The sequence below is a fragment of the Zalophus californianus genome, chromosome 7 (assembly GCF_009762305.2).
Source record: "Zalophus californianus isolate mZalCal1 chromosome 7, mZalCal1.pri.v2, whole genome shotgun sequence".
NCBI classification, from domain to species: domain Eukaryota; kingdom Metazoa; phylum Chordata; class Mammalia; order Carnivora; family Otariidae; genus Zalophus; species Zalophus californianus.
Window position 1 is genome coordinate 64,377,187 of NC_045601.1, and position 21,841 is coordinate 64,399,027.

The 21,841-nt window shown below is 35.5% G+C and overlaps 1 pseudogene; it reads left to right on the top strand.

Moving 5' to 3' along the window:
- The window catches only part of LOC113927896, a 38,627-nt pseudogene extending 20,743 nt beyond the window's left edge, over window positions 1-17,884 (top strand).
- The last annotated feature ends 3,957 nt before the right edge of the window (window positions 17,885-21,841 follow it).

Consider the following 21,841-nt stretch of genomic DNA (forward strand, 5'->3'; position numbering starts at 1 on the left):
AGCGTCTGCCTTTGGCTCAGGTCATGATCCCAGGGTCCTGGGATTGAGTCCCACATTGGGCTCCCTGCTCAGCAGGGAGCCTGCTTCTCCCTCTCCCACTCCCCCTGCTTGTGTTCCCTCTCTCGCTGTCTCTCTCTCTGTCAAATAAATAAATAAATAAAAATCTTAAAAAAAAAAGAATATATATCAAAGATGTTTGACAGAGATACCCATTTTCTGTATCAATTTCAAGTCAACAGAAAATATATGGAACACTGAAAATAGAATAATTTACATGTGTTTACTGACATTAAAATGATGGGTATAGGAGGATCACAGGCTACTACAAGAATCTGGCTTCAGCAGCCGCTGAGCTGATACCCTCTTTAGGCCTACGGTGATCAAGAGAGGTTACTGGAACCCAGAGAGAGAGAGAGAGAGAGAGTAGAATGCCATTTGCTGCTGCTAGAGTCTTTTGGTTGACTTTTGGTTCAGGGATTAGCCAGTTTGAGCTCACTTTAAAAGGGAGGGGGAAGCCAGGAAAATAAACAACCTGACCTCACTCTCTTCTTTCCATTTAAACTCCTGCTAGATTTCTCTACTGTCTGAATTCAACTGGAAGTCAGATGAATAAGAAATCATGGAAAAAAATCTTTCTCAAAGAAACAAAAATAATATTGCTATTCTGTTTATGAATTATCACTGAATTACTTTTGCATACAGAGTTTTCTTCACCATTATTTCAGATGGGTTAAATTGTTTTAAGGATATTTTTGTCTTCAGGCTTGAAAAAAGTCTGGCAAACAAAGTAAGCCAGTATGAGATGTTTCCGTTCCTAGCTTTGCCATGAAAAAGGATGTAAAAGTTAAATCCAAGTTGGTATAAGGAAAAATGTTTGAATTGCCTTCACGGACTAACCTAACGTCCCTCGCTTTGTGCCACAGCTGAGTCTAGGATCATATGGCACCTTGGTTTTGAAATTTCTGGCAGCTCTGCCATTGTTGAAATGAAGGAGGTGCTGCTTATCAATCTTCCTGCCTCCATTTCTATTTTCCTTTCCTCCCTTCTCTCTCTACTTTTCTTTCACAAATATTTGAGCACTTACCCAGGGGTAGTTCTGGTGACATAACTGTAAACAAGACATGAATAATATTTGGTTTCAAAGAGTTTCTATGCAGTGATGATATGAACAAGCAAAGAGGCAGTGTTATAAAATGTGACAAATAGTGTGATATAGGAAGTTCAGGTGCTCTACATCACAAATGGTGGTGGGCTCCTAACCTAGCTTGGTCTTCCTGGAAGAAGTAATATGCAAGCTGAAGTTTGAGTGATCAGCAATAATAAATAATGATCATCCAGAAAGAAAGCTTAAAAAGTCAGGAAAGCAGTTCCAGGCAAGAATCAGTATGAACAAAAAGCAGAGGAATAGGGGAGGAAAGAGAATATGAGCTAATGGAATGATACTTTCAATTTCCTCATTTTATTTTATAGTATCAGAGATAGCTTATTTGATGCTTCTGTTCCTGGAAACAGGTTGTGCTGCATCCCATGAAATCTGTTCCAGGATCTGCTGCACATTTCATTTTCAATAGAAAGAGTATGCCCTTATAAATCTTCAGTCTATATTAAGCCAATTCTTGATCTTTGAGGTGACTGATTATGATTTTCCATTTTATAATGCTCAACACTATTCAAAAAGTCAGGGTAAAAGCATCTACTATTAACTTACTTTTCATCTGAACGTGGACACCACTGTTGTTCTGTGTCTTTGCTTTAAGCAGGGATGGGGCAACATCTTCAAATGCTAGCATCTTCCAAGGCTCATGTCTCCAGCAAGTGGTTTTCCTCCTAAGCGGAACTTTATGAACACTAGCCCACATGGACTGTTATAAAGCAGCTGGATTTAAGGGAAAAGTTTTCCTCAAGGAAAAGACATGGGCAAATGGTATGTACTATCCTCCAACTTAGAGGTTATGTAGACAATCTGAAGTTGGAGAGCAGAAAACATGTATACACATAGAGAAACACATTTTTACAGTGACATCTAAGGTGTTTCCTGTGAGATATTCTATGCTCATGCTAACAATGTTTACCTAAAAATCGGTTCTCCAAATTTATTATTTATTTATTATTACCATTATTTTTATTATAACATCAATAGCTTATACTTATTTAGCACGTTCTCTATGTCAGGCATTGTGTCTTCTCATCTAATTAAAAAAAAAAAACAGACTTCCAGTGAAGATGGTGGGGTAAGAGGATCCTGGCTCACCTCATCCCATGGATACACCTAGGTAACACCCTATCAGAGTAAATAACCCAGAAAATGATCTGAAGACTGGCAGAATAGACTCTCCACAGACAAATGTAGAGAAGAGTCCACATTAAAAGAGGGTAGGAAGGGCAGACATGTGGTCAGGAGCCAAACTGACCTGCAGGACTATCCACAGGAGGGAGGGATGAAGGAAGCATGGAAAGGGGAGAGAAGCATATCCCGCACCAGGCACCCCAGGCATGAGGGAACTGCATTGGGAAGACAAATTCCCATAACATTTGGTTTTGAAAATGAGAGGAGCTTGAATTAGCAAGTTTTTAAAATCAGTGGGACTTAGCACCTGGAACTTTAAAAATCAATGGCTGGGCTCTGGGAGAGCCTGGGAGTGATAGGAAACTGAGTCCTCACCCTTAAAAAGACAGTATAACAAATGGCCCCATTGAGATACCACATAAAAGCAGCAGTTTGAAAAACACCTGGGGAATATGGGGTGGGGAGATTTGTTTACAAATCTCAGAACATGTGCTGGAGGGGCAAGGATCTTTGGGAGACTTCTCCAGGAACAAAAGAGCTGGCAGGCATGATTTCCCTCCCCAGCCTCCCAGTCTAGATATATGGACACCTATGGGAACCAGTACAGCCTGTGAACCTAGCTTGCTAACAGCATGCCCCACCCCAGCATTCTTCTGCAGACATTCCCCCCAGCCTGCCCTCAGCAGCAATCCAAAGCCTTCTAGGACCCCTCTCACAGAAGACCCGCATAAACTTTGCTAACACTGTGCACCCTGCCCTTAACACTTCCTCAGCAGGAGTTCACCCAAAGTAGTGTCACAAGTGGCAGTGTGCAAGCAGCCTTGACAGGGGTCAGCACCACCCCAAAGTGACTCCTGACCGAGAGAAAGGGGAAGAAAACCAGACATAGCAGTTTGACTGTGGCCCTGACAGTGGGCTGGGGGCAGACACTGGGTCTGCCTATAAGTCCTGCCCACTAATTAAAGCATCTCAGGGGATAACACAGGAGGAGCACCCTGAAGTTTGGTGCAACTGCAGCTCTGGCAAATGCCTGGTCTGACCCAATTCAGGACCAAGGTGGCCCCATTCTGGCCCACTAACAACATAGGGACCAAATTATACACACAACAGGCAAAGAGAACCATTGAAAAAGACTGAACTAAAGGCAAACATGGTTCAGCCACAACAGTAGGGCACATGCAACACACATGAGACACCCTTGAAGCACCAGGTTCTGGTGAATAGGGGACAGTGCCTTGCAGGGCACTACAGGACCTTTTCTTTATAAGGCCACTATTTACAAAAGCAAGAGACATAGCTGACTTTCCTAACACATAGAAACAGACACAGAGAATTAATCAAAATGAGGGTGCAGAGGAATGTTTCAAATGAAAGAACAGGACAAAATCACAGCAAGAGAGTTAAATGAAACAGAGATAACAATATGCCTGATAGCGAATTTAAAGTAATAGTCATAAAGGTATTCAATGGACTTGAGGAAAGGGTGGAGGATATCAGTGAGAACTTCAACAAAGAGATAGAAACTATAAAAAAGAACTCATCAGAGATGAAGAACTTAATAACAAGTTAAAAATACACTAGAGGGAATAAATAGCAGACTAGAGGAAGAAGACGAGATTAGTGACCTGGAGGAGAGAGTAGTGGAAAGCAATCAAGCTGAACAGGAGAGAGAAAAAAGACTAATAAAAAATGAGAATCGATTAAGAGAACTCAGCAACACCATCAAGCATAATAACATTCACATTATAGGGATCCTAGAAGGAGAAAAAAGAACAGGGAGGCAGAAAATGCATTTGAAGAAATAAAAGCTGAAAACTTACTGAATCTGGGGAAGGAAACAGAAATCCTGATCCAGGAGGTATAGAGAGCCCCTAACATAATCAACCCAAGGAGGTCCACACCAAGATCCATAGGAATGAGAATGGCAAAAAGTCATGATAAAGAGAGAATTTTAAAAGCAGCAAGAAAAAGAAAACAATAACAAAGGAAACCCTATAAGACCATCAGCTGCTTTTATAGCAGAAATTTTGTAGGACAGAAGGGAGTGGAATAATACATTCAGAGTGCTGAAGGAAAAACAAAACAAAAACAAAAACACTACAGCCAAGAACACTGTATCTAGCAAGGCTATCATTCAGAATAAGAGAGAGAGAGTTTACCAGACAAACAAAAGTTAAAGGAATTCATGATGACTAAACCAGCCCTACAAGAAATGTTAAAGGAGACTCTCTGAGTGGAACAAAAAGACCATGAGGAAGAGCACGGAAAGTAGGAAACACAAAAGCAGTAAAATTAATTCTATAAATCTGATCTATAAAAATCAGTCAAGAGATTCACAAAATAAAAGGGTAAATTATGACACCACATACATAAAAGAGGGTGGGGGGGAGTAAAAATTTAGTGCTTTTAGACTGCGTTAAATCATAAGTGACCATCAACTTAATTAGGCAGCTATATGTATAAGATATTGTATATAAATCTAGTGGTAATCACAAATCAAAAACTGATGATAGATATGCAAAAAAAAAAAAATAAAGAAAAAGGAATCCAAGTATAACACTGAAGAAAGCCAGCAAACCATGAGATAAGAGAACAAGAAAGGAACAGAGAACAAATACAAACACAACCATAAAATAAGAAACAAAATGGCAATACGTATGTACCTAGCAATAATTAATTTGAATGTAAATGGACTAAATGCTCTAATCAAGACATACTGTGATGGAATGGATTACAAAGCAAGACTCATCTATATACTGCCTATAAGAGACTCATTTCAGACATAAAGACAAATGCAGATTGAAAGTGAAGAGACAGAAAAGCATTTATCATGCAAATGAAGTGAAAAGAAAGTGGAATAGCAATACTCTGATATAAGACAGAATAGACTTTAAGACAAAGCCTGTAACAAGAGAAAGAAGGATACTATATAACCATAAGGGAATAAGCCAATAAGGATGTATCAATTGTAAATATTTGTGGACCCAATGTGGAAGCACCCTAATCCATAACACAGCTAATAACAAACATAAATGAAGTAGTCAATAGTAAAACAGTAAAGTAGGGGACTTTAACACCCCACTTAACACCAATGGATAGATCATTCAAACAGAAAATCAACAAGGAAATATTGGCTTTGAATGACACATTGGGCCAGATGGATCTAACAGATATATTCAGAACATTCCATTCAAAAACAGTGAAATACACATTCTTTTCAAGTGCACATGGAATATTTCCCAGAATAGATCACATAGTAGGCCACAAAACAAGTCTCAACAAATTCAAAAAGATTGATGTCACACCATGCATCTTTTCCAACCACAATGCCATGAAACTAGTAATCAACCACAAGACAAAATCTGGAAAGAACATAAAAACATAGAAGTTAAATAACATGCTACTAAACAATAAATGGGTCAGTCAAGAAATCAAAGAAGAAATTAAAAAAATACACACAAAGACAAATGAAAATGAAAACACAATTGTCCAAAATCTTAGGGATATTGAGAAAGCTGTTCTAAGAAGGGAAGTTTATGGCAATATAGACCTACCTCAAGAAGTAACAAAAAATCTAAAAACAACAAAACAAAACAAAACAAAAAACTAAAATAACCTTATAGCTAAAGGAGCTAGAAAAAGAAGAACAAACAAAACCCCAAAATAGAAGGAAGTAAATAATAAAAATTAGAGACAAAATAAACAAAACAGAAAACTAAAAAAAAAAAAAAAAAATGATACCAGGAACTGGTTCTTTGAAAAGATCAACCAAATTGATAAATTTTTAGCCAGACTCATCAAAAAAAAAAAAAAAAAAAGGAGGGCTCAAATAAACAAAATCAGAAATGAAAGAGGAAAAATAACAACTGACACCAGAAAAATACAAAAGATTAAAAGAGAATATTACAAAAAATTATATGCCAACAAATAGAACAACTTTGAAGAAATAGATGAATTCCTAGAAACAATCAACCTTCCAAAACTGAAACAGGTAGAAATAGAAAATTTGAACAGACCTATTGCCAGTAATCAAAAAATTCTCAACAAAAATCTAGGACTAGATGGTTTCACAGGTGAATTCTACCAAACATTTAAAGAAAGATTAACACCTACTTTTCTCAAAGTATTCAAAAAAAATAGAAGAGGAAGAAAAGCTTCCAAATACCTTCTAAGAGGCCAGCCTTACACTCATACCAAAAACAAAGACACCACTAAAAAAGAGAACTGTAGGCCAATATCTATGATAAATATGAATGCAAAAATCCTTAACAAAATATTAGCAAATTGAATCCAACAATACACTAAAAAAATAATTTACCAGAATCAAGTAGAATTTATTCCTGGGATGCAAGGATGGTCCAATATTCACAAATCATTGTGATACATCACATTAACAGAAGAAAGGATAAAAACCATATGATCATTTCAATAAATACAGAAAAAGCATTTGATGAGGTACAACATCCATTCATGATTAAAACCCTCAACCAAGTAGGTTGAGAGTCAACATACCTCAACATAATATACACCTTATATGAAAAACCCACAGCTAACATCACACTCAATGGAGAAAATGAGAGATTTCCCCCTAAGATCGGGAACAAGACAAGAATGTCCATTCTCACCACTTTTATTCATCATAATACTGGAAGTCCTAGCCACAGCAATCAGATAAGAAAAAGGAATAAAAAGCATCTAAATTGGTAAAGAAGAAGAAAAACTCTCACTGTTTGCAGATGATATGATACTATGTATAGGAAATTCTGAAGACTCCACCAAAAAATCTACTAGAACTGATTAATGAATTCGGTAATGCCACAGCATATAAAATCAATATATAGAAATCTGTTGCATTTTTATAAACTGAAAATGAAGTAGCAGAAAGATAATTTAAGAAAATAATCCCATTTATAATTACACCAAAAATAATAAGATACCTAGGAATAAACTTAACCAAAGAGGTGAAAGACCTATACTCTGAAAACCATAAAACACTGATGAAAGAAATTAAAGATGACAAAAAGAAATGGAAAGATATCCCTCCTCATGGACTGGGAGAACAAATATTGTTAGAATGTCCATACTACCCAAAGCAATCTACATATTTAATGAAATCCCTATCAAAATACCAACAGCATTTTTCACAGAACTAGAACAAATAATCCTAAAATTTGTATGGAGCCACAAAAGACCCAGAATAGCCAAAGCAATTTTTAAAAAGAAGAACAAAATAAGAAGTATAATAATCCCAGATTTCAATATATACTACAAAATGTAGTAATCGAAACAGTATGGTATTGGCACAAAGACAGACATATAGATCAATGGAAGAGAATAGAGTCCAGAAATAAATCTACACTTTTATGGTCAATTAAACTTTGACAAAGGAGGCAAGAATATCCAAAGGGAAAAAGACAGTCTCCTCAACAAATGGTTTTGGGAAAACTGGACAGCTACATGCAAAAGAATGAAATTGGACCACTTTGCTACACCATACACAAAAATAAACTCAAAATGAATTAAAGACTTACATATGAGACCTGACACCATAAAATTCCTAGAAGAGAGCACAGGCAGTAATGTTTCTAATATCAGCCACAGATATGTCTGCTGAGGCAGGGGAAACAAAAGCAAAAATAAAGATCAAAATAAAAAGCTTCTGAACAGGAAAGGAAACTATCAGTAAAACTAAAAGACAGCCTATTAAGTAGGAGAAGATATTTGCAAATGATATATCTGGTAAGGGGTCAGTATCCAAAATTTATAAAGAACTTATACAACTCAATACTCAAATAATCCAATTAAAAATGGGCAGTTGACATGAACAGACATTTCTCTAAGGAAGACATACAGATGGCCAACAGACCCATAAGAAGATGCTCAACAGCACTAATCATCAGGGAAATGCAAACAAAACTACAATGAGATATCATCTTACACCTGTTGGAATTGCTATAATCGAACACACAATAAACAATAATTATTGGTGAGGATGTGGAGAAATAGGAATCCTTGTGCACTGTTGATGGGAATGCAAACTGGTGCAGCCACTGTGGGAAACAGTATGGAATTTCCTCAAAAAATTAAGAATAAAATTACCATATGATCCAGTAATCCACTACTGGGTATTTATCCAAAGAACAGAAAAACACTAATTTGAAAAGATACATGCACCACTATGTTTATTTCAGCATTATTTACAATAGCCAAATTATGGAAGCAGCCCAAGTGTCCACTGGTAGATGAATCAATAAAAAGGGTGTGATATATATTTACAATGGAATATTAGTCATTCATGAAAAAGAATGAAATCTTGCCATTTGCAACAACATGGATGTATGGAGAAAGTATAATGCTAAGAGAAATGAGTCAGTCTGAGAAACACAAATACCCTATGATTTTACTCATAAATGGTATTTAAGAAACAAAACAAATGAACAAAGAAAATAAAAGACAAACCAAGAAACTCTTAACTATACAGAACTGATGAATACCAGAGTGGAGGTGGGTGGGGGATGGGTGAACTAGGTGAAGGGGATTGAGTACACTTATCACAATAAGCACTGAGTAACGTACAGAATTGTTGAATCACTGCATTGTACACCCAAAACTAATATAACACTCTATGTTAATTATACTGGAATTAAAAAATTTTAAAAATCACATAAAATTGTAATTTTCATTTTACAGATGTTAAACCTGAGACCCAAGAAGTTAAGTACCATGTCTAAAGTCACAAATCTGGGCTACCAATGAGGCAGCCTGACTCTAGGGTCTGTACTCTAACCATGGGCTATATTGCCTCTCAAAGAGGAAGCAGCATGAAGTAAGTGAACCTGATGACAATCAAAATTGCAATCATGATGTAGATGAAGAATTTTTAGACTATAATGGCTGGGAGTGGCTTATATGAAATTAAGCATGATGAATAATTAAACATTAATTTGCCTTCTGTGTATCGGTATCATTGTAAACTGTCTTTGTATTTTCTTAATTTGTAGCTTCTGTTACATGAAGCACTTACGTCCTCTGAATATGTGGGGTTTTTGTCCTTCTTATTATCAGTAGTTTTGGGCATTGGTGACTCCACCTTTAAAGTATTCAGGAAGCTTGAGTCGCATCTTAAATATAACCATGTGGTAAATGGTTTTTCTGGAATCCACTCATAGGATCAATTTAGAGCTGTGCACACTATAATTTTGAAGTGTTTTCATTCCTGGAAAATGATAATTTTATTTTGGATATTTATGTATGAAATACTTTATGACTGTATGATTCCATTAGTAAATGTACTGCTTCCATCTTGCCAACATTTATCACAAACAAAGATGCCTATCTTTTTGGCATTTTTTATTACTCAATATTTATTATGATAATTGCTATTGATTTTATTAATGCACTAGCATTCTATTTTTATATAATTTTTGAAACATCCAGAAAATTTAAATTGAAAATATAAGTGAGTAAAATGTACAAATCCTTTTAAGTGTTTCATTTACTAAAGCAACATACATTTACTGAGACCTTTTTATGGGGGGGGCAGTAATGCATTTGATGCTTTGTACACAATTAGAATACAGAAAATTAGTTCAGGCGAATGTAGAACTGTGACTTTTATTATTCTTACAGCTTGTTTTCCAAGGCTTTCAGAAATTGCCCTGTCTTAAGCAAATTATTGATCTCTTGTTGATTTTTTGGCATCTAGCTCTGCATCTAAAAAGTTGACTCCTCATGTTTAAGAGGATTCCTTCTCTTCTGCTCCATATTAAAGCTTAGCTCTTTTCTCCTAATCTCAACCAATTAGTTTTCATATAAGAAAATTCCATATAATACAAGTAGTGTTTTAATGAATTATCTGCTCCTATACCTTCTATGGTAGCTCTTTATTTTAACACATTCTCTTGGAAATGAGAATACTTTTATCTATCAGAACAAATATATAAATGAGCTATAATAACTAACATCTGAGTGTGGCATAAAAGCTTTGGCTATAGATGTTTCTATAGTATCTTTTTTATATTAGTATTCATAATTCTATGATTATCACTATCCCTTAATGAAAATATCATATAATCAAGAGCTTTGAGGACCTTGTCAAGCAGGGTTGGAACAAGATTAAAGCATGTGAGGTACTTGCTTGGGCACAAAATTTAAAGGGACAGCAAAATACTCAGTAATGAAGGTACAAAAATACTCAATGCAGTACTTTTTAAAGTCAGTATTAATGCAAGAACATCCATGATGAACAGAATATCAAACTTTTAAGTAAAGACAGGATCAATATTACTGAATTTTTCTTTTGCCTCAGGCTCCACATGGCACTGGTGTCACTCATTCACTACATAGACTTAATATTCCTAAAATGTAAATATTTAATATTTAAGTATTCATTATCAATTAAAAACCTCAAACAGAAAACTAAAAATGACTTAACCTTTTTCTTGAGCTATTGTATAATGTAAAAAACCCAAAATATCAAAATAGCTGATTGAGCATAGGCATTCACCTTGTAGGGCTGTTAGGGACATTGAAATGGAGAAGATGAATTGTAATGGAAGAGTCTAAGAGGGTTTCAGAGGACAGTGCTTTTTTGAAAGGAGGATGATGGAAATGTATGACAAGTGTTGAAATAGGTGGAGGAAGAAGGTATGCAGGAGCTCTAGGGAATCCCAGAAACTAGAAATTGATTCAGAGTAGCCTGGAGTGAGAACAGGGGCCCAAACCAGGTATCTATGGAACACCTTTGGCTGTTTCCCAACTCTACCATTCTGACCCCAAACATGTGCATAGCAAAAGACAATCAGACATTTATTCTAAGACCTAAAAACTCAGGGTATTTCTCCAAGGAAGTGATTCAAGTTTACATGATTATGCTTCTAAATTCTGGCATGCAGGGGGGGAGCTCAAAGTCTGATGGTCTCTTGCTCAGTAAGAGGAAGCTATTCTTCAATGAACTCTGCATAGAGAGATGTTCCAGTAGTTAGGGGCCTGGAATCTGGAACCAGGATGCCTGGGGTTCAGTAGGGCTTATGAGAGTAAAAGGTTTCTCAATGATAAGTGCTCAGTTAAATTAATTGTTGTTATTGTTATAAATTCCCACTCAGGGAAGATGTTTAGAGGGAAATAGCCCTAACTGCATAACTATATAGAAAGCACACTACCTTTCTAGAACAAGGTTCAGTAAACCCTTTTTGTACAAGGTCAGATAGATAGTATTACTGGCTTTGTGTGCCATAATGTCTCTGTTGTAATTACTCAACTCTGTCTATGGCATAAAAGTAGCCATAGGCAAAACATAAATGGGAATGGTTCTGTTTGATTATATTTTTATTACAAAAGTACAACAGGTCAGATTTGGCCATTGGGTAATAGTTTGATGAATCCCCTTGCAAAAAAATGACTGGCTTTTAAATATAAGAGTAAAACAAAGGGCCACTCGACATCGAGGATATAGAAGACATTGTGAAGAATCTCCCAGGCATTTCTCCCTCAATGAAGAACTTGTGGTCTCAGATTCTGGAAGCATCGTGGGCAGATGGACTTTAGCTACCAGTCTCTTCAGTAGTTGCCTCGCTGCAGAGGGCCTCGGCCCAATCACAACCTTTCCTGGGGAGACCTACATCCAAGAACTGATTGGTGTGAGAGTGTATGTCTGACCATCTCTGTTCATCTGAGGATATTCTAAAGAATCATTCTGGATTGAGAGTTGTCCATGAGGTCAGTGGAGGCCGGCTTTGAGCCTGCACAGCAAATCAGTTTCTTTCACTGCTCAGCTCTACTTTTTTCCCCTGTCTTCTTCTGTTGTTGATCCCAAAGGACACTCCTTAATAAATACTTTGCATGCTAAACTCGATCTCATAATCTGCTTATGCAGGAACCCAACCAATGATTGGAGGAAAACAGGAATTCTGAAAGAGAAAGACCAAGATGAATCCACAGAAAATTGGACCGTGCAAGAAAAATAGAGAATCGAGAGACTTGAAGGTAAGAAAAATAAAATAATTAATAAAGCAATGTGCTCAGATTTTAGAAGATATTACAGCCATGAAATTATAAGAGATCTGTTAAAAAGAAAACCGCAGGCCCAAAATGGTTTAGGTTAAACCTCCAGCCAGTAAACTAAGACTTAATATCGAACCTAACTGCAGTTTCAACTCCTCAGAAATGTAACCTTTAATTAGTCAACATGCAATTCCCTGGTCAATTCTAGGAAATTTACTGATTCACCTTTTCTCTTCCCCATAGGGGGAAAGCCTTATCTAAACAATGCATTCCTTGCTAATAAATTTCTTTCTTCCTAATCTTTTTTTTTTTTTTTTTTTTAATGCCCTCTCTCTGTCTTTAAAAACCTTTTTTGGTTTAGCTCAGTGGAGCTCCCCTCTACTTTGTGGGATGCTGCCTGACTCCTGAATCATTTAATAAAAACAATTAGATCTTCAAATATGCTCAGTTCAATTTTGTTTTTTAACAGATCTAAAAATAAATAAACTTCAAAAAATAAAGAACATAAAAGAACAGAATATAATAAAATACCTGAGGATCTAGGAAAAGTCAGAGAGGACCTGTGCAGCAAGACAATATTTTTGTTCAAGAAGAGTTTTGAAAAAGAAAAGAGAGGGCGCCTGGGTGGCTCAGTCAGTTAAGCGACTGCCTTCGGCTCAGATCATGATCCTGGAGTCCCGGGATCGAGTCCCACATCGGGCTCTCTGCTCAACGGGGAGTCTGCTTCTCCCTCTGACCCTCTTCCCTCTCATGCTGTCTCTCATTCTCTCTCAAATAAATAAATAAAATAAAAAAAAGAGAGAGAAAATGGAGGGCACTAAGATATTAAAGAAATATTATCATGTATGTAAACCAAACCAGCAAACTAAACAGTGGACAGTATTTAATTTTCAGAAACAAATTTCCTTTTAAGCTTCACTTTGTGGAAAACCTTAATTGGCTATGAGATGGAAAATTCTTGTGGTTTCAATTAGTATTTCCTGATTTCTAATGAGACTGAGACCTTTATCACTGGCCATTTAGAAATCTCTTGTGAATTGTCGGTTCAAGTTTCCTGCCCATTTTTCTTTTACATTACCTGTCTTCTCTTTATTGATATTTATATCTTAGATATAAATTCTTTGTTGGTTAGGTGTATTGCAAATAACTTATGTCACTCTGTGGTTTACCCTTTCATTTTTTAGTAGTTTATTTTGATGAAGAATCCAATTTAAAAATCTTTTTCTTCATAGTTAGTGCTTTTTTTGCATGTTATATTCAAGTAATTTGCCTACTCCAAGTCTTGAAATATTCTTACATTTTCTTCTAGAAGCTTTTTTGTTTTGCTTTTTATATTCTCATCTGGATTTGATATTGTGTATGGTATGAATTAGAGATTATATGTGTATGTAAATGATCCAGAGCCATTTATGTATTTGTAGGTCTGTTTATTCTCCCTTTGTGCTGCAGTACCAGTTTTGTCATAAATCAAGTGATCGAACACATGTGAGTCTCTTTCTGGAATTTCTATTATGTGCAGTTGAAATATTTACCTATCATTGTGTCTATACCATACTGCTTACATCCTCTGAACTTTCAAGGTTATCTTGGTTATTTTTAATCTTTGGAATAGGCTTGCAAATTTGCACATATACACACATATACACAAAACTGGAGGAATTTTGATTGATATTCCTTGAAACAATAAGTCAATTTGGAAAGATCTGGCATCTTTACAATTCTGAGACTTTGATTATAACTATGGTACAACCCTCCATTTACTTAATTTCTCTCGGTAATAATTTACATCTATTTTTTTTTCTTCTGCAGGGATACCACATATCTTTTGTTTATTTAATTCTAGGAATCTTATGTTACTTGGTACTATTACAAGTGATACCTTTTTAAAAAATTCATTTTCTAATTTTAATTGCTAATATATTGAACTATATTTTATTTTTCATATTAAACATATACAAAATGACCTTGTTAAATCCACAGTTGTATTAAGATTCTATACATTCTTCTGTATGTCTGTATACAAAATGATTACTTCTATGACTAATTTTAGTTTTTGTTTTCTTCCTTTATAGTCCTTATACCTTTCTCCACCTTGTCATACTATGCTCAAAGTGCTCTTCAGAACAATGCTGAATAGAAGGGGTGGTAAAGATCACCTTTATCTCATTCTCATTCCAGGGGAAAGTTGTTCAGTATTTTACTATTTCACCATCTGTCATGATGTTAACTGATTTTTGTTTTTTCTTTTTTTGGTTGGTTGGTTTTTTTTGGTTTGTTTATTTTGTTTTTAGACACTATCAGATTAAGGAAGTTTCTTTATTTCCTAATCTATTATCAAATGACTTCCCTGCATCTGCTGAGATCATATTTTTCTCTATTATTTTTTTACTATGTTGAATTACATTGAGTTTTAAATAATAGATGCCCTTGAATATTTAAATGAAATGTTATTTGTTTGCCATATATTATCTTTTGTATATAGTGGTGATTTCATTTGCTTTTCTTTTTTTAATTTAGAATTTTCATACTATGTACAGGAGAGGAGTATGGTATTTTCATTTCACCTCATTTTCTCTTAGGACTCTATAATATTTACGTTGCTCTTTGATTTCTATCCTGCTGTTATCAATATTTGTTTTCCTAATATTTGGTCCATTTTTGTCCCTTTGCATGCCTAGTGATTTTTGTTTGATTCCAGAGATTGTGAAAATTTTTAGAAAAAAACCCTGAAGTACTAGAATATATAATATTCTTCCAGGAGAGAAATGCACTTTATAGCAGCAAGAACTGGTTTAATTATCTTATTCTTACTTTGGTCACATAGCCCTTTTCTAAGCCTAGTCTGTTTACCAGAAACTCTCTTTATCATTGGGCTTTGATCTTTGGTTTCTGTCCCGTTGCTCCCATAAAATTGCTAAAATCTTGAGAATGCTTTTGCTCAAATTCATATCCTCTCAGCCACAACTTCAGGATCATAGATTCCTCGCAGAGAAAAGGTAGTACCAAATATATGCTCACTTCTATGAATTTCACATCTCTCTGGGGTCTTGGCCCCTCAAGTCTTCACAGCCTTGGTAGCTTCCTTACACCTTCAAATTAATATTTTAAGTATTTTCCATTTTCTTTAGTTTTTTTCTGTATGTGGCTTGTTTTGAAATAAGTTAGTCCTCCATTGTTGAAAATAAAAATTCAATTGTTATATTCATTGTAGTAAAATTCATAAATGGTTTCCTTATTACTTTGGTGCTAATTTCAGTTTATGTAAAGGTAAGAATAATAGTCTCATTTATTTTTGGCTAAGGTCTTAAACATTGACTTTCCATATTGAAGTGTCAACCTATTTGTAGTTAATTTTTGTGATCACTGTGAAGTAGAGATCCAAATTTATTTTCTTCCTAAATAAAAACTGATAGTCTCAGTACCACACTATACTAGTCCATCCTTTCAACACTAATCCAAAATATTATCTCTGTTCCATATCAAATTAGCATATAAATAACAGTTTTCACAAATTGTTTGCATTCTCTTGCTCTATTTTTCTATCTTTGAGCCTGTACAACATCCTCTTAATTATATAAGATGAGATATTTGCAGTATACTTGTATCATTATGGGAATCATTCAAAGAAATGAAAATTTAATGATTCAGGAGAGTAGGAGAGTACTTCAAGAGCAATGACTTTGAATAGAGGCAGCCCCGATTTTGATAGAATGACAGGCTGAATATGTGGGTAAAGGTACACGTTGCTTGGTAGATTTGGTAGTGAATATATGCTCGGTTGTATTTTCTTAGTAAAATTAAAAGGAAGATCACCAGACATTAGGATAATCAAAGAGGTATGAATATTTGAGACAGAACAAGATATGATATAAAACATTGTGAATAGTGGGAGAGGGTGGGCTTAGGGCAATGCAATAGGCCTGTTGATTCCTCAAAGCTCATTTAAAATTAGTTATCATGACTTTGGAGGGTGACCAGGCTGCATAGTTGTGAGTTTTCTCTAGTCACTGTCAGATTCTCAGTTGCAACATAGTGTAGATGGAGAGTTGGATTTAACCAGGGATGTGGTGGTAGAGATGACAGAAAAGAGAGAAAGCCAGGAATTGGAAACAGGAAACCCAAGAGGGCAGCTTTTGGTTTGTAGATGTTACAAAATAGTCTGATTGTAAAGGCAGATAAAGGTAAGAATATGATAAACACATGCTAAACTTTTACCCATAGACACACAGCATATGCACAAAATAATTAGAAACTCCAAGAAAAATCAAATCCAACGTAAAACCAAAACGCAAAAGTTCTAGTTAAGAAAACCACGTTCTACCAATGTAGTAAATTAAGGTTTGTTTCATCACTGTAAACATCAACAGAATGCTACAAATGGGAGTTGCAGTGATCTTTATGCTAACAGTATACCCCTTATAGTATTCCAGTGTTATGATACTAGAATACTAACACAACATCTGGCTTTGCAAGAAACAATACCTATATGGTTTTACTCATATACTGTTGTTCATGAGTTTTCAACTTAAAGAATCAAGAGAAAACATAGAAGACTTCATTGTGATTTCTTATTTAAATACACATACTATCTTTATATAAAAGTGATCATTAAATAAGATTCAAGGCAGAAGGGAGGATGAAAGGGTTGAGTCAAGATATAGAAAGCAGAGCCTTCATCAATAAATAGAAACATATTATTTAGTGTTAAAAAAGTAACCATTAGTGTAAGTGGATATTATCTAACAATATGCTGGGGCTTTCCTGTCCTGAATTGTTAGAGCTAATTATTAAATTTTCGGGAAGTTTTCAACTCTGTTCTCTGGTAGCTTGAAACTAGCCACAGACATTAGCGACTGCTACAAACTGGGGTCTGTCTTCACTTCAGTGAATCCATTGTTAAAATGTTATATCACTGATATAACCATGGGACAATTATAAAGTGGAAAGAAGTGGCTTAGATTTAAGTAAATTAAACCCCCCTCTTTGAACTCTTATGAGGGAGTAATTTGACAGTTTTGAAATTGATAAATCAAGAAGTACAACCTTAAGCTGTTAGAAAACAGGAAAAGAAATAAAAACAGAAATGTTTAAAAGAAAGTAATTAAGGATTTACAACTAGGATTAAGAAGATTGGAGTGAGAGATTAGTATTTTGTTAGGACACTTTCTTTTCTAGAGCTTGTTCTCGGAAGTGCTGCTATTTGTATCAGGTGTTAAGCCTTCAAGATTACTTTGTGGAGTTGGAGTGCTGGCTGAGCAGACCCTCAGGGCCAGTGGTCCCAATGAGGTGTGCTCCATGGCATCTGGAGGTGGTGTTCCTACTGACAATGAGCAGGTGACTGGGCTGGAGGGGGAGGTCATGATGGTTGCATGGAAGGGGTTGGACTCATACAATATGCTAGCCTCAAAAGCAGTTTCGGGCACCAAGGAAGACCCTAATTTAGTCCCATCTATCACCAACAAATGAATAGTAGGCTGCATCTGTGAAGAGGATAATAGTGCTGTCATCTGGTTCTGGCTGCACAAAGGCGAAACCCAGCCATGCTCTAGTTGTGGAACCCATTACAAGCTGGTGCCCCACCAGTTGGCCCACTAAATCTTTGCACTAATTTACTTAAACTGTTACTGTAAAGTTTCTTCTTTTCAATAAAGACTAGCCATTGCATTGGCTCCTTCTCCAAAAAAAAAAAAAAGAAAGAAAAAAAAAACCAAAACAATAAAAAGGCATTTTCTGTTCTGTATGCTTATTAACACCACACTGGAATTTCTTTAATAAGTTTAAATATATTTATTGTGTAATTATAGATTTATAAATTAAATTTAAAGCCATTTTCCTAGATCTATGAAGCATTCCATGCATCTGATGTTACTTTCTCATTACTGCCAGTCATAATTTAGACATCAGAATTGAGAAATGCACATGAATATGAAATATAATTGCAAATGGTGTCTACCTTCACAGTTACCTAAATCATTTCAATGGGTTAAGTGCTTTTAGTTCACTCTATAGCCACTTATCAGGCATAAGCATGTTCCCGACATTCTCTGGGGGATTCTAATCTTCTCTGCTTCCTGTGGAAGTTCCCATTTGTCTTCCTATAAGGAAGGTAAGCATTTTTTAAGTACTGCTGTCTTGAGGCCAGCAGAACAAAACACAGGCAAGGAAGAAATCACAATTTTTGTACAGGTATGTTTCTGTAGGGGGGGAAACAGATCTTGAAGTTCTAGCTAAAATTTAGTTTAGAATGGTATGAAAACTTTACTGTATCTCCCTTGTGTTCAATCTGGATAATTATTTTACTGCTTCCTTCACAAATTACCTGTCTTCTTCTATTTTTATTTTTATTAATATGAGAGTGTAGAACGTGTTTCTTACAGGGCTCTTTCCAGGAAGAAATGCATTTGCATGTTTTTCTCATTTGCAGGTTAATTCCTATGCAACTTTCAGTGTGAACTAGAGGACACAGCAGAGTTTTAAAGAGGGACTCCTGCTGGGGAAACAAAAAATTTGGTTCAGATATGAGTCTTGATGTGTCAAAATCATATGAAAAGGGGAAAACATTTTTGTTGTATCTTTTAGAGTTATAAAAATTGTAATTCACAGTTTTGCTTATGACTATATGTGACTTAGAAGAAATGTTAGTACTTGAAATAGGAATAATTATAGGGAATTTTTTAAATTTATTTATTTTAGAAAGAGATAGCAGAAGGAGCTGGAGTTCTGTCCTCGACCCTACTTTTGGAACGCAAAATGAAAGACACTGCTTGGAGTGTTGAGATAAAGTCTTAGGTCATTGGTGAAAATAATTATATAAAATTAAAAGGTGCTTCTTTCACTGTAAAAAAAAGAGAGAGAGAGAGAGAGAGAGAGATAGCAGAAGGAGAGGGAGAGAGAATCCTCAAGCAGACTCCCTGCTGACCAGGGAGCCCAACATGGGGCTTGATCCCAGGATCCTGAGATCATGACCTGAGCTGAAATCAAGAGTTGGATGCTTAACTGATTGAGCTGCCCAGGCTCCTCTTTAGGGAATATTTTTAAGTGGATTTAAACTTTGCCTTTTGGGGGAAGAAAACCTTTATATTTAAAACAATTTAAAAATTTGAAAATTACCTATGTGTTCCCCTAAAAAGAAACATAAGTGTCATAACTGACTTTTCAAATCTGTGTCCTAAGAAAATAATTTCGAATCTGTGTTCACAGTAAACAGAAACCTGTCACATTCAGTAGAAAAAAATTAGGTTTTATATTTGGTTGTCAAAACAGATAAGCGGCAACTGTGAGGCAAGATTAAATTTTATCTTTCCTTGGTGTACAATAACATAGCTAAAATTTATAGGCTAGGACTAGGGTGGAGGTATTACCTATCAATTCTTAAAGTTTAAAATATGATTGTATAACTGAAACAGAATATTAAAGATAGAGGTTTCTTAATCATAATTTAATCACTTTCCTCCAATTTAGATGTAATAAAATTGACATAAACACACAATTGCAGTGTGTGATTCGTTCTCTATTGTGGTACTACAGAAACAGAGGAGAAAAGCAGTTAACTTAGGTTGGGGTGATTTGGGGAAAAAAAATCTCAAATGTGCTGGCCCTAGTAGTCACCCAGGAAAAGAATAAAGAAGAAAAAATACATAAATACGTTATTGAGGGTAGAGAATCTCTACCATTTATGTAACCAGTAAGAGAAATCCAAAAGACAACTGGCTTTGACAATAAAGTCATATTTATGTCACTTAACAAAATGTTACAAAATATAGTGGCCTGCACTTGGTGATAGGAATTAGTCTCTGGCTCTATTCTTTAACTATATCTAAGCTTTGTGTGTTGGTTTTTTTCCTCAACTAACAACATCTGGCTGCCCACAGCAGCTGGAAAATAAGTTTCTGTGTTGAAGTCTGATAAAAAAATACTTCTCATACAATATTAGAATGCAAATCTATCAGATTAATTGGGCCATGTGTTCAAACATGGATTTGCTAGGGGAATGTTATGAGTTAATTGTATTTAGCTTTGGATCCACTGACATTGGCAAGGGTTTTGGAATTATCATGATTGACCTATACATATAGGTGTCCCCTTGAATAAAGTGATGGGGTTAGCTCCCCATGAATCTGAGCAATTTAGTGTAAAGGGGTGGATGCCTTGGTACTGCAGGTACCATAGGAAGTTTCTACACCTACACATTGTACTTCTCACCCCCTCTTCTCTGTTTTATTTTGTTCTTATATCACTATTTATAATAACTTATATATTATTTTTCTGTTTTCTGTCTTTCCACAATGAAATGTGGACTCTCTAAAAGCACAGGTTTTTTTTTTTTTTGTGGTCAGTTTTCTGATAAATCTCTAGTTGCTAATCAATAAGTATGACTTGAATAAATGAAAGAATAAATACAAGAAAGGAATCTAGGGCTGCTTTCACAATATGCATGACTGTGGATTTTGTGACCTCTAAAGACTGAGGAGTTGGGTTGAAGATCATATAACCAAGGATGGATACGTCCAGGGTTACCAAATATCCCAGGAAACTAAGCAAAGAATTTTCCCAGGACACAGACATTTTGGTGATAAAATTGGGAGTGTCTGGAAAACTGGGATGAGTGGTCTCTCTACTACTGAGTTGCTTGAGAGAAACATGTTCAGAGAGTCAACACACTACAGGGTTGTAGAGTTTAAAAGAAAGATTTAGACTGCAAATATGTATTTGTTGAGTCATGATCATTTAAGTATTATGTGATTTTAAGGAGGTAGATGAGTTTTCCTAAGATTATGCAGATGTGGAAGAGACAATTCTGTTTCTGCCTAATGCCCAGAGTATAGGCTTAAAGGTCTACTGTGCATTTTGCTTTGCAGATGAAATGCAAGCTATAGAAGAATGGTCTAAAGATTACATAGGTCTGTCTCAGCTCTTGTTTTAAGGGTAAGAGTTCAAGGGGGTGTTTGAAGCTTCTACTCTCTCAAGATCGGCTAGCTAAGAAGGATTCCAGGCAGAAGTCTTGGTATGAAAGGGAATAAAATAAGATGGAAGGGATATCTTAGGACACAAGAGAAGTAGTTAAAAAGCAGATTTGGTTTTTTGAAGAGGTTAGCAAACTTTTTAAGATGAAGAAACTTTAAGTTGCCCTCAGTTCAAAACTCAGAATAAGCCACACGAAAAGCAATGTTTTCTTTGCTCTGCTGGCAGCCAACCTGGTTGTAGTTGATACCCAGGTCTGCAAGTTGCATTGTAGGTTTGCAAATAATGTGAGCATTTAATACTAGAGTTTGAGATATTGGAGTCTATGAAATACTGTCAGTGACATTGAAAGGCCAATGGATATATAGATCTCAATTATATCATAAAACACAGTCCGGGAATCTGCCAGAAGGCATTAGTGTAAACTATTATATTTTTGAAAATTTGTCTTTGTCTACCTTTAAGCATTTCTGAAAATTATCTGATAAATCTTATATATATTTTGTATACTCCTGTTTGATATTGGACTCTGTTTAAATATATCAGATTTGGCCATTCTCAGATATATATTTTTTCTTCCAATTTTAGCAC